General features: G+C 42.5%; 1 protein-coding gene across 1 annotated transcript in view; it reads right to left on the minus strand.

Moving 5' to 3' along the window:
• Positions 1–1,161: 1,161 nt before the first annotated feature.
• EFCAB2 (EF-hand calcium binding domain 2) overlaps positions 1,162–12,723 on the minus strand; it is a 35,436-nt gene continuing 23,874 nt past the window's right edge. Inside the window, exons 9-10 of the transcript XR_008891453.1 lie at positions 5,944–6,129; positions 1,162–1,279 (exon numbers count right to left, since the gene is read on the minus strand). The gene's annotated coding sequence lies outside the window, so the exon portion shown is untranslated. The remainder of the gene's footprint in view (positions 1,280–5,943; positions 6,130–12,723) is intronic.

Below are 12,723 nucleotides of genomic sequence, written 5' to 3' on the forward strand. Positions count from 1 at the left end.
CATCAGATGGCTTACATAGATCAATGTAATGCTATTGCTTTACATTAATCCATGAAATCTGTGCTTTATTGCTAAGGGCTGCCAAAGGACAAGGTAAGGCCTCAGGCTTCCCTAGCAACCCATAGCACCTCCGTGATTACTCAGAGGGGGGGGGGCTATGGGACCACTAGACACCAGGGAATAGCGCCATTTAATGTTTAAATGCCGTGATCTGTATAGATCACGATATTTAAACAGTTAAAACAGGCAAGTGTAAATTGTTTTGGAGGGGGGATCTCAATGATAAGGGGCAGTGTTTTGGGGATGTCAGTGATGGGGACAGTGTGTTGGGGAGATGTCAATGACAGAAGGCAGTGTATGGGGCGATGTTAATGAGGGGGGGGACAATTTGCTGGAGGGATGTCAATGACAGGGGGCAGTGTGTGGGAAGATGTTAATGTTGGGGGATGTCAGTGACAGGGGTGCAGAGATGGGTGGGGCAGTTTGTTGGGGTGAAGACGGTGAAGGGGACAGTGTGTTGAGGGGGATGTCAGTAATATGGGGACAGCGTGTTGGGGGGTTGTCAATGACATGATGACAGTGTGTTGAGGGGTATCTTAGCTGCCTGCCCCTGCCCTGAAATGAATCTGCAATCTGAGCCATGACCAGGCCTGGCAGGTGAGGTGGCACAGGAGGAGGGGTTAATAAAATGGCACAGGGAGGAGGAAGGGGGGTTAATGAAATGGCACAGGGGGGAGGAGGGGGTTGGGGGTTTAATGAAATGGCACAAGGGGAGGGAAGGGGTGGGGGGTAATGAAATGGCACAGGGGGGAGGAGGGGGGTGATGAAATGGCACAGAGGGAGGAGGGGGGTTGATAAAATGGCACAGGGGGGAGGAGGGGGGTTAATGAAATGGCACAGGGGGAGGAGGGGGGTTAAGGAAATGGCACAGGGGGAGGAGGGGGGTTAATGAAATGGCACAGGGGGATCAGAGGGGACACCTCAATTCCCAATCCCCCCTCTGTTCCCCCCTGTGACATTTCAATTCTCCCCTCCCCTCTGATCCCTGGTGCAATTTCATCCCCTCCCCCTATAAGGAGGGGGGGGGGGGCGATTGAAATGGCACAGAGGGGATCAGAGGGGGGAATTGAAATGGTACAGAAGGGGGGGGGGATTGGGAATTGAAATGGCAAAAGGGGGATCGGCAATCGAGAACACTGGAAAAATAACGAGTCTAACATGTTTGTCCCGCGGATGCTGAAGAGATGAACCTTTAGCTGGAAGAAGACATCATGGCAGTCTGAGCCGGATGGAGAAGAAAAGGAAACAGAACAACGCTGATCAGAAAATATGTAATTGATAGTCCCTAAATGTAATTCTAATCAATTATATAGTATACAGCTGGTATATACCTCTATATGGTCCTGTATATAATCACTTAAATGGTATACAGTACCTGTGTAAAGCTGGTATATACCTCTATATGGTCACTCTATTGAGGGGGGGTTAGGTAGTTGGGGAATCTTCTATAGGTGAATAATTGGTAATATTTATCTTGGTATAGACAGAATGTGGGAGAGGCTCTTATTAAGCTAGTAACCTGAGACCTGAGCAACTCAAAAGGCACCTATACCCACAGTGTCAAATTGTGTAAGTTAAATAATAAAGGAATTGAGGCTCAGGGGCATGAATAATGGATTTAAAATTTTTTTATTGAGATATGTTGATATATTTTGGTCAAATGTAATTTGTGGGCCGTGACTCACAGGGCCCTTGTGGGTCAACGGAACCACAAGATAAATGATATGATAAACCTAATCAATATGGCAGAATTGCATTAAGATATTAATAAAAACAATCTATAGAATAGTCTAAAAATACATAAAAAAGTAACCACACGTCTGTGGATATCCAGCCTAAAATAATATAATATATAGGTTGCAAACTTATAAAAAGATATTGCAGCAAAAAATATGTCATAAAGTGCAAGGTGATTTATAATAAATTTGTGCACTAGTAGGTATCCGTTGGTAATGCTGTCTGCATAGGTCTGCAGAATGAAGATAATGTCTTGGCTCTCTGTGCAGGGAGCCCACTGCTGGAGACTCAGCCATCTCATAATATGCAGCGATACTATGTATTTTAAAGTTGGCACAAATGCTGGTATAGTAACAATGTAATATGCGTGATTGTAACAAACGTCCCAGCTTTCTGAGCAGAGAGCTCGCTGCTAGAGACTCCGCAGTCTCACACATATGCAGCAGTATTAGTGGGCTTCAAAGCGGGGGACTGCAGCACTTCAATTGTACACTCATATACATGGTACCTTATAGGTGAGAGTCCCGGTTGTGTGCAGAAGGGGATCGTGGCGGTGCGCACAGAATTATCTGTGCTTGGAGAATGCCGCAAAATGAATGGTCCCAGCGGTCGGATCCCCTGCAATCAAACACTTATCCCCTATCCTGTGGATAGGGGATAAGTGTCATACTGCTGCAGTTGTCCTTTAAAATATATATTTTAAGCTGCTGAGGAAAAGTCCTATGGAGGACTTGAAATGCGTCCACCTATAACCCCAAGTGCCACACTATCCAGCCTTTACCCAGGAGACAGATATCATTCATATTGCGGCATTCTCCAAGCACAGATAAGTCTGTGCGCATCGGAATGACCACGAGGACACTGCTGACCTCCCTAAAGACCGGACCTACTGCTTACACTGCCGCTGTATAATCTAAGATGGCTGAGTCTCTAGCAGCGATCCCCTTCTGCACACAACTGGGACTCTCACCTATAAGGTACCATGTATATGAGTGTACAATTGAAGCGCTGCAATATTTATCTTGGTGTACTGGTATTATTGGTATTGTTGGTGTCAGTATGCCCGATCTGGTCAGGTTACAATAATGTAAGATAATATTTGCTCCTTGTTTAGTGCCATCAATTGGTAAATATTTAGGTTTACAGTATTGTCATACATATGTTAAAAAAAAAATAATATATATATATACATATATACATATGTGTGTGTTTGTGTGCGCGCACGTGTGTTTGTGCTTTTCGGTGGGGGTTATGGATACTAGATTTATACAGACAGAATGTTAAAGGGGTACTCCCGTGGTGCCAGAAAGTTAACTGGTGCCAGAAAGTTAAACAGATCTGTAAATTACTTCTATTAAAAAATCTTAATCCTTCCAGTACTTTTTGGGGGCTATATACTACAGAAGAAATGCTTTTTTGGGGATTTCTCTGATGTCACAACCACAGTGCTCTCTGCTGACCTCTGCTGTCCATTTTTGGAACTGTCCACAGCAGGAGAAAATCCCCATAGCAAACATAAGCTGTTCAAAAAGAAAGCATTTCCTCTTTAGTATATAGCCCATAAAATGCATTGGAAGGATTAAGATTTTTTTTTTTTTTATAGAAGTAATTTATAAATCTGTTTAAAGGAGTTATCCAGGAAAAAACTTTTTTTTATATATCAACTGGCTCCAGAAAGTTAAACAGATTTGTAAATTACTTCAATTAAAAAAGCTTAATCCTTTCAGTACTTATGAGCTTCTGAAGTTAAGGTTGTTCTTTTCTGTCTAAGTGCTCTCTGATGACACGTGTCTCGGGAACCACCCAGTTTAGAAGCAAATCCCCATAGCAAACCTCTTCTAAACTGGGCGGTTCCTGAGACACGTGTCATCAGAGAGCACTTAGACAGAAAAGAACAACCTTAACTTTAGAAGCTCAAAAGTACTGAAAGGATTAAGATTTTTGAATATAAGTAATTTTCAAATCTGTTTAACTTTCTGGCTCCAGTTGATTTAAAAAAAAATAATTTACCACGGGAAATTTACCCTTTAATCCAGGGATTGATTCTAATTGCCATATTAGATTCAGGTAAGGAATTTTCCCCCTGGTTTGGGGAAATTGCCATCAGCCTCAAAAAGTTTTTTTTTGCCTTCTTCTGGATCAAAACAGTAGCCATAGAGGTTGATGGACTTGATGGAATTTGTATTTTTGTACCTTATGAGTTATTTTACTATGTTACATGGGTGGTTACATGGCTTAGAGTTGGGATATTTAAAGACAAGTGTCATCATGGACATCCTCAATAGATTAAACATGGGATGTCTCCATGAGATCATTCATTGCATTGCATATTTTTCTATTCTTAACCCCTTAAGGACATAGGGCGTATCCATACGCCCCCGTTTCCAAGTCCTTAAGGACCGAGGGCGTATGGATAAATTAAGGTTCACTTTACCCCTTGTTACGGTCCCTGAGGGGTCTAGTTTCCAAAATGGTATGCCATGTGTGTATTTTTGCTGTCCTGGCACCATAGGGGCTTCCTAAATGCGGCATGCCCCCAGAGCAAAATTTGCTTTCAAAAAGCCAAATGTGACTCCTTCTCTTCTGAGACCTGTAGTGCGCCAGCAGAGCAATTTTCACCCCCATATGGGGTGTTTTCTGAATCGGGAGAAATTGGGCTTCAAATTTTGGGGGGTATTTTCTGCTATTACACTTTTTAAAAATGTAAAATTTTTGGGAAATCAAGCATTTTAGGTAAAAAAAAAATATTTTTTTTTACATATGCAAAAGTCGTGAAACACCTGTGGGGTATTAATGTTCACTTTTCCCCTTTTTACGTTCCCTGAGGGGTCTAGTTTCCAAAATGGTATGCCATGTGTGTTTTTTTGCTGTCCTGGCACCATAGGGGCTTCCTAAAGGTGACATGCCCCCCAAAAACCATTTGTTGCTCCTTCCCTTCTGAGCCCTCTACTGCGCCCGCCGAACAATTAACATAGACATATGAGGTATGTGCTTACTCTACAGAAATTGGGTTTCAAATACAAGTAAAAATTTTCTCCTTTTTACCCCTTGCAAAAATTCAAAAATTGGGTCTACAAGAACATGCGAGTGTAAAAAATGAAGATTTTGAATTTTCTCCTTCACTTTGCTGCTATTCCTGTGAAACACCTAAAGGGTTAATACACTTACTGAATGTCATTTTGAATACTTTGGGGGGTGCAGTTTTTATAATGGGGTCTTTTATGGGGTATTTCTAATATGAAGACCCTTCAAATCCACTTCAAACCTGAACTGGTCCATGAAAAATAGCGAGTTTGAAAATTTTGTGAAAAATTTCAAAATTGCTGCTGAACTTTGAAGCCCTCTGGTGTCTTCCAAAAGTAAAAACTCATAAATTTTATGATGCAAACATAAAGTAGACATATTGTATATGTGAACCCAAAAAAAAATTATTTTGAATATCCATTTTCCTTACAAGCAGAGAGCTTCAAAGTTAGAAAAATGCAAAATTTTCATTTTTTTCGTCAAATTTTGGGATTTTTCACCAAGAAAGGATGCAAGTTACCATAAAATTTTACCACTAAGTTAAAGTAGAATATGTCACGAAAAAACAATCTCGGAATCAGAATGATAACTAAAAGCATTCCAGAGTTATTAATGTTTAAAGTGACAGTGGTCAGAATTGCAAAAAACGCTCCGGTCCTTAAGGTGAAAAAGGGCTCGGTCCTTAAGGGGTTAAATGTAGTGTTTTAAAAACGTCAACTAATTACTTTAAGGCTAGGTTTACACTGTGGAATTTCTGGGCAGAATTTCTGCTGGAGATCAAGCCGGCGGCATTAGGACCCCACTGACTACATTGCAGTCCCCATAGATGTCAATGCATTTCTGAGCAGACATCCCAAAATATCCACCCAGAAATGCATTGCAGTCTATGGAGGCAGCAATGCAGTCTGCTCGGTCCTAGCGCCACCGGCTCGATCTTCAACAGAAATTCTGCCCAGAAATTCTGCAGTGTGAACCTAGCCTAATACTGAAGGTACTTGTAAAATGTACCAAAGGGATCAACTGCCAGTGACCTGAATACAAAATAGTAATAATGTTTTGGCTGTTTCTTATTCAGGTTTCAATTTTGTGGCCATTTAATGCCTTATAGGCACAACTCTTTACCTATAGGGAAATGAAGTATGAGGACGATATCAGTGAATTTCACAGTAAAACACTGTATTTAGGCCTTTCATTCCTGCACAGACTATCATATTCTTCATATTTAAGTAGATTTGCCTTTCTTTGTTCTGCAATTTACTGTCTCAGCCAAGCATCAAATTACCTGGGACTCAACACTCCTTTTTTTATCTGCACAGATGAAAATTGAAGCAGTGTCAGAAGAAAAGCATAATCAGAATTTCTCTTGCAGCACCAGTTTAAGCAGGGAATACACCATTATCTGAGCATCAAACAGTCTCCAGGGAGTGAACATGTGTGTCCTTCCTGCAGCAACGGGTTGCATTCCTAAACAGTGCAGGCTTCCTAGTGTATTGTTTTCATGGTACCACACCGCCCTCTAGAGTCATTTTAGAAACACAACAACATTAATTGGGAAATGTTATCTGTTCTCAACTAAAATACTGATGTTTTACACCAGATGATGATGTTTTTTTTTTTTTTTTTTTTTAAAGGTGTTTTAAGTTGACCATTGTAGTATACAGCCATGGTCAGCAGACATATTAATATTTGACACATATAGTATTCTATGTTTGTTCAACCACATGTTGGAGATACTGGAGCTGTTGTAAAAGCTTTAGTGTGGGCAACTTTACAATTTTCAGTAAAGGTTGAAATACTAGAATAACACACACATTTACACTGCATATATTCTTATCACACACCCAAATAGTTGCCTATAGTTCACTATATTCACATTATTAAGCCTGATGCATTTAGTACTAACTGCATAAATATACAGTACGGGGGGGGGGGATTCATCAATCTATATAGAGTAATTTTAAGTGTATTTTCTTGCGCAAAATCTTGCGCAATGATATTTTCTGCATTCTTTTTATGCGTCTTTTTTGGTGGAACTTTTTCTACAGATGTCACCCTTCGGGTGTACCGTAGAGCCATTTTTCCCTTAGACATCGATTTACTAACTGCATTTTTTTTTGGGACGCACAAAAAGAACGCAAGTGTCATTTTTTTGCGCAAATATACACCGCCTCGAAGGAAACGTACCAAAGTGTGTATTTTCACACAGTAAGGACTGCAACTCCCATCATGGACAGACTCTGCCCATGATGGGAGTTATAGTCCAGGGGCTGAGGTGCAGATCCAAGCAGGTCATTATCCAGAGACGCGCTGCAATCCGCATTTATTAACTGTAAAAGCCGGCGGTACATGCGGCTTCACTGCGCTGACACGACTTCTATATACACTGTCATAATTCATAATCCCCGCCGCCGGGAGAGGAGAGCTCTGATTGGTCAATAGCTATTCTCCAATCAGAGCTCTCCTCTCCCGGCAGGGATTATGAATCATTACAGTCTATATAGAAGCCGGTGGTAGCGCGATGTAGCCGCATGTACCACTGGCTTTTTAATTTAAATGCGGATCGCAGCAGATCATTTTGGAGATCTAATGCGATCCGCATTACATCAGTGGCCCCCCAATTTAACCCGTTCCCGCAGAATGACATATATAAATGTCATGATGTGCAGGTAGTTTGCGCATCATGACATTTATATATGTCATGCAGTTAACTGGCAGAAGTCCCGCTGTTACCAATGGGGGACAACTTCTGCAAGCCCCCCCCAGGACCATCTGTGGATGGTCCTGGTCAGCGATCATTGTGGTTGGTCCCTGTGGACCAATCACAGTGATTGCTGACTGTGGGGGGTTAAAGTTCAGATCCCCCGCTCTTCCCGCCCCTAGAAGTCGGGTAGAGCGGGGGAAGAGGATCCCGGGAGCTGCGGGGGGCCGCGGCACATACCTGCTGTGGGACCGGCGGGGACGGCAAGGACCGGGGACCTTCTAGAAGGCAGCTGCGGCAGGTAAGTGGAAGCAGCAGTGAAGATCGCCATAAAGTGATATTCACTGCTGCTTCTAGGAGTTTCAAAACTACAACTCCCAGCATGCCCCGACAGCCTTTGGCTGTCTGGGCATGCTGGGAGTTGTAGCTTTGCAACATCTGGAGGGCTGCAGTTTGGACACCACTGTGCAGTGGTCTCCAATCTGTGCTATTCCAGATGTTGCAAAACTACAACTCTCAGCATGCCCAGACAGTCCAGGCATCCTGGGAGCTGTAGTTCTGTAACATCTGGCCCTTCAGATGTTGCCGAACTACAACTTCCAGCATGCCTGGGCAGTCTGGGCATGCTTGAAGTTGAAGTTTTGCAACAGCTGGAGGCACACAGGTTGGGAAACACTGAGTTTCCCAACCAGTGTGCCTCCAGTTGTTGCAAAACTACAACTCCCAGCATGCTCAGACAGCCGAAGGGCATGCTGGGAGTTGTAGTTTTGCAACAACTGGAGGAGAACAGTTGGGAGACCGCTAAGTAGTGGTGTCCAAACTGTAGCCCTCCAGATGTTGCAAAACTTCAACTCCAAGCATGCCCAGACTGCCCAGGCATGCTGGGAGTTGTAGTTAGGCAACATCTGAAGGGCTAGATGTTACAAAACTACAGCTCCCAGCATGTCTGGACTGCCTGGGCATGCCGGGAGTTGTAGTTTTGCAACAACTGGAGGCGCACTGGTTGGGAAACATTATCTGTTTTCTAACTCAGTGTTTCCCTACCTGTGTGCCTCCAGCTGTTGCAAAACTATAACTCCCAGAATGCACTGACAAACCGTACATGCTGGGAGTTGTAGTTTGGCAACAGCTGGAGGCGCACGGGTTGGGAAACACTGAGTTAAGTAACAAACTCTCAGTGTTTTGCAACCAGTGTGCCTCCAGCTATTGCTTAACTACAGCCCCCTATGATGGGAGTTGTAGTTTAGCAACAATTGGAGGCTCTCTGTTTAGGAACACACTGCATTATGTGCGCTCTTCCCAGAGGAGAGCACAAAAAATTTACTAACCCCTATTTCGGGTTTTTCTTTTCTTCTCATTTCAGATACGTGAATGCGGAGGACTACGTCGGATTCGGTGGACTGCGACGATGACCAGCGTTTTTTTTTTTATTTCAATAAAATGGTTAAAGAGGGCTCTGGAGGAGTGATTTTTTTTTTATAATTTTTTTTTTCAATGTGTCCGTAATTTTTATAATTGAATTTTCAGGGTTAGTAGTGCAAGCTGTCTTATAAACAGAATCCATTACTAAGCCAGGGCTTAGCGTTAGCCCCAAAAACAGCTAGCGCTAACCCCCAATTATTACCCCGGTACCCAGGGGTGCTGGGAAGAGCCGGTACCAACAGGCCCGGAGCGTCAAAAATGGCGCTCCTGGGCCTAGGCGGTAACATGCTGGCGTTATTTAGGCTGGGGAGGGCCAGTAACAATGGTGCTCGCCCACCCTGGTAACGTCAGTCTGTTGCTGCTTGGTTGGTATCTGGCTGATACTGAAAATAGGGGGAATGCGTTTTATTTTTAATTTTTTTTAATAAATAAAAAAAAGTGTGTGGTTCCCAAATTTTTTCAGTATCAACCAGATACCAACCAAGCAGTAACAGCCTGATGTTACCAGGGTGGGCGAGGACCATTGTTACTGGCCCTCCCCAGCCTAAATAACGCCAGACTGTTACCGCCTAGGCGCGCTTCTGGCCTGTTGGTAGCGGCTCTTCCTGGAAACCCTGTGGCAGTGGGTACCGGGGTAATAATTGGGGGTTAGCATTAGCTGTTTTGGGGGCTAACGCTAAGCCCCAGCTTAGTAATGGATTCTGTCTACGAGATGGCTTCCACTACTAAGCCTGAAAATTCAATTATAAAAAACACAACACAATGAAAAAAAAATTAGACACTCCCCCACAGCCCTTGTTAACCCTTTTATTGACATAAAAAAAAAAAACGCTGTTCATCATCGCAAGCCACAAAATCTGACATAGTCCTCCGCATTCACGTATCTAAATTTAAAAGAAAAAAAAAATTTGTAAATATTTTTTGTTTCCAACACAAGCAAAAATGCTATAAAAAAACACAAGAAAAACTAACAAAGCGCAGGAAAAAGCTGGGACAGTTTTTCTGGCGTTTTTTATGATGCATAAAAAACCTCAATGGAATCCTGGCCTCAAAGCAATAGAACAAAATCCCTGTGTCCACTTTTCCTGTGAGGTAGAGAAGGAGTTTACGGTAGAGCGAGGGGGGCGTTTCTTTATTTGCACAAGATTTATCAAAGGAGTGCAACAGCCTTAGTAAATTCTGAGCAAGAGTGTACAATAGACAAGAAGTGTAAAGGGGTAGAACTGTGTCTGCAATAGACACATAATGATGAATCCCCCCCTACGTGTGCAGTGAGCACCTCCTAGTGGTCATAAAACTGTCACCGTGCACAGGAAAGCAGGGGAATTGGACATCTTTCTATAAAAGGTGAATTCCCTATAAAAAATGTTGAACATGGTGGTCATTAACCTTAATGAAATAATATATGTTACAATTGGTGAAGTGGGAGGGGGCAGGGATCATTCTTTGTTTTCTTTAGGGCCCTGTAAATACTGTGTAAACCGTGAAATCCTTCAATCCAGGATCACAGACCCAGCACTGCCAAATAATTCCTCCTTCCATGGATAAAGAACAGTTAAAAAATCACTAGAGACAGCTTTGCGACCAGAGAAATTACTGCAGTACCGCCTGCGGCTAGATAGAGAAAATCAGGAACAGGGCAGTGTTGAGTAGCACTACTACAAACAGTATGCATGGACTTGCATTCAATGTAAATAATGAAGAGCTGCAGCGCTAACATGCGCACCATGGCCCGTTCAGTCAGCTGATAAGCAAAGGGGCCAAGTGTTAGACCCCTGCCAGTCTAATATTGATGGTTTATCATAAGGATAAGCCATCAGTTGGTAAAGGTTAGATAACCCCATTAACCCCTTAAGGACCGGAGGTTTTTCCGTTTTTGCATTTTCGTTTTTTGCTCCTTGCCTTTAAAAAATCATAACTCTTTCAAATTTACACCTAAAAATCCATATGATGGCTTATTTTTTGCGCCACCAATTCTACTTTGTAATGACGTCAGTCATTTTGCCCAAAAATCTATGGTGAAGCGGGAAAAAAAATCATTGTGCGACAAAATTGAAAAAAAAACGCTGTTTTGTAACTTTTGGGGGCTTCCGTTTCTACGTAGTACATTTTTCGGTAAAAATGACACCTGATATGTATTCTGTAGGTCCATACGATTAAAATGATACCCTACTTATATAGGTTTGATTTTGTCGGACTTCTGGAAAAAATCATAACTACATGCAGGAAAATTAATACGTTTAAAATTGTCATTTTCTGACCCCTATAACTTTTTTATTTTTCCGTGTATGGGGCGGTATGAGGGCTCATTTTTTGCGCCGTGATCTGAAGTTTTTAACGGTACCATTTTTGCATTGATAGGACTTATTGATCACTTTTTATTCATTTTTAAATGATATAAAAAGTGACCAAAAATGCACTATTTTGGACTTTGGAATTTTTTTGCGCGCACGCCATTGACCGAGCGGTTTAATTAATGATATATTTTTATAATTCGGACATTTCCGCACGCGGTGATACCACATATGTTTATTTTTATTTTTATTTACACTGTGTTTTTTTTTTTATTGGAAAAGGGGGGTGATTCAAACTTTTAATAGGGGAGGAGTTAAATGATGTTTATTCACTTTTTTTTTTCACTTTTTTTTTGCAGTGTTATAGGTCCCATAGGGACCTATAACACTGCACACACTGATCTTCTATGTTGATCACTGGTTTCTCATAAGAAACCAGTGATCAACGATTCTGCCGCATGACTGCTCATGCCTGGATCTCAGGCACTGAGCAGTCATTCGGCGATCGGACAGCGAGGAGGCAGGTAGGGGCCCTCCCGCTGTCCTGTCAGCTGTTCGGGATGCCGCGATTTCACCGCGGCTATCCCGAACAGCCCACTGAGCTAGCCGGGATGCTTTCGGTTTCACTTTAGACGCGGCGTTCAACTTTGAACGCCGCGTCTAAAGGGTTAATAGCGCGCGGCACAGCGATCAATGCCGCGCGCTATTAGCCACGGGTCCCGGCCGTTGTTAGAGGCCGGGCCCGACCCGCTATGACGCGGGGCCACGCCGTGGCCCCGCGTTATAGATCGGGAGTGGACACATGACGTTCCAGTACGTCATGTGTCCTTAAGGGGTTAAAGGGGTACTCTGGTGAAAACCTTTTTTTTTTTTTAAATCAACTGGTGCCAGAAAGTTAAACAGATTTGTAAATTACTTCTATTAAAAAATCTTAATCCTTCCTGTACTTATTAGCTGCTGAATACTACAGCGGAAATTCTTTTCTTTTTGAAACACTGAACTGTCTGCTGACATCACGAGCACATTGCTCTCTGCTGACATCTCTGTCCATTTCATGAACTGTCCAGAACAGCATATGAACAGCATATGTTTGCTATGGGGATTTCCTTTTACCCTGGGCAGTTCCTAAAAATGGACAGAGATGTCAGCAGAGAGCACTGTGCTCCTGATTCAGCAGACAGCTCTGTGTTTCAAACGGAAAATAATTTCCACAGTAGTATTCAGCAGCTAATAAGTACAGGAAGGATTAAGATTTTTTAATAGAAGTAATTTCCAAATCTGTTTAACTTTCTTAAACCAGTTGATTTAAAAAAAAAAAAAGTTTTTCACCGGAGTACCACTTTAACCCCTTAACCCCTTTAGGACTCAGCCCATTTTGGCCTTAAGGACTCAGACAATTTAATTTTTACGTTTTCATTTTTTCCTCCTCGCCTTCTAAAAATCATAACTCTTTTATATTTTCATCCACAGACTAGTATGAGGGCTTGT

The sequence above is a fragment of the Hyla sarda genome, chromosome 3 (assembly GCF_029499605.1).
Source record: "Hyla sarda isolate aHylSar1 chromosome 3, aHylSar1.hap1, whole genome shotgun sequence".
Lineage (NCBI taxonomy): Eukaryota > Metazoa > Chordata > Amphibia > Anura > Hylidae > Hyla > Hyla sarda.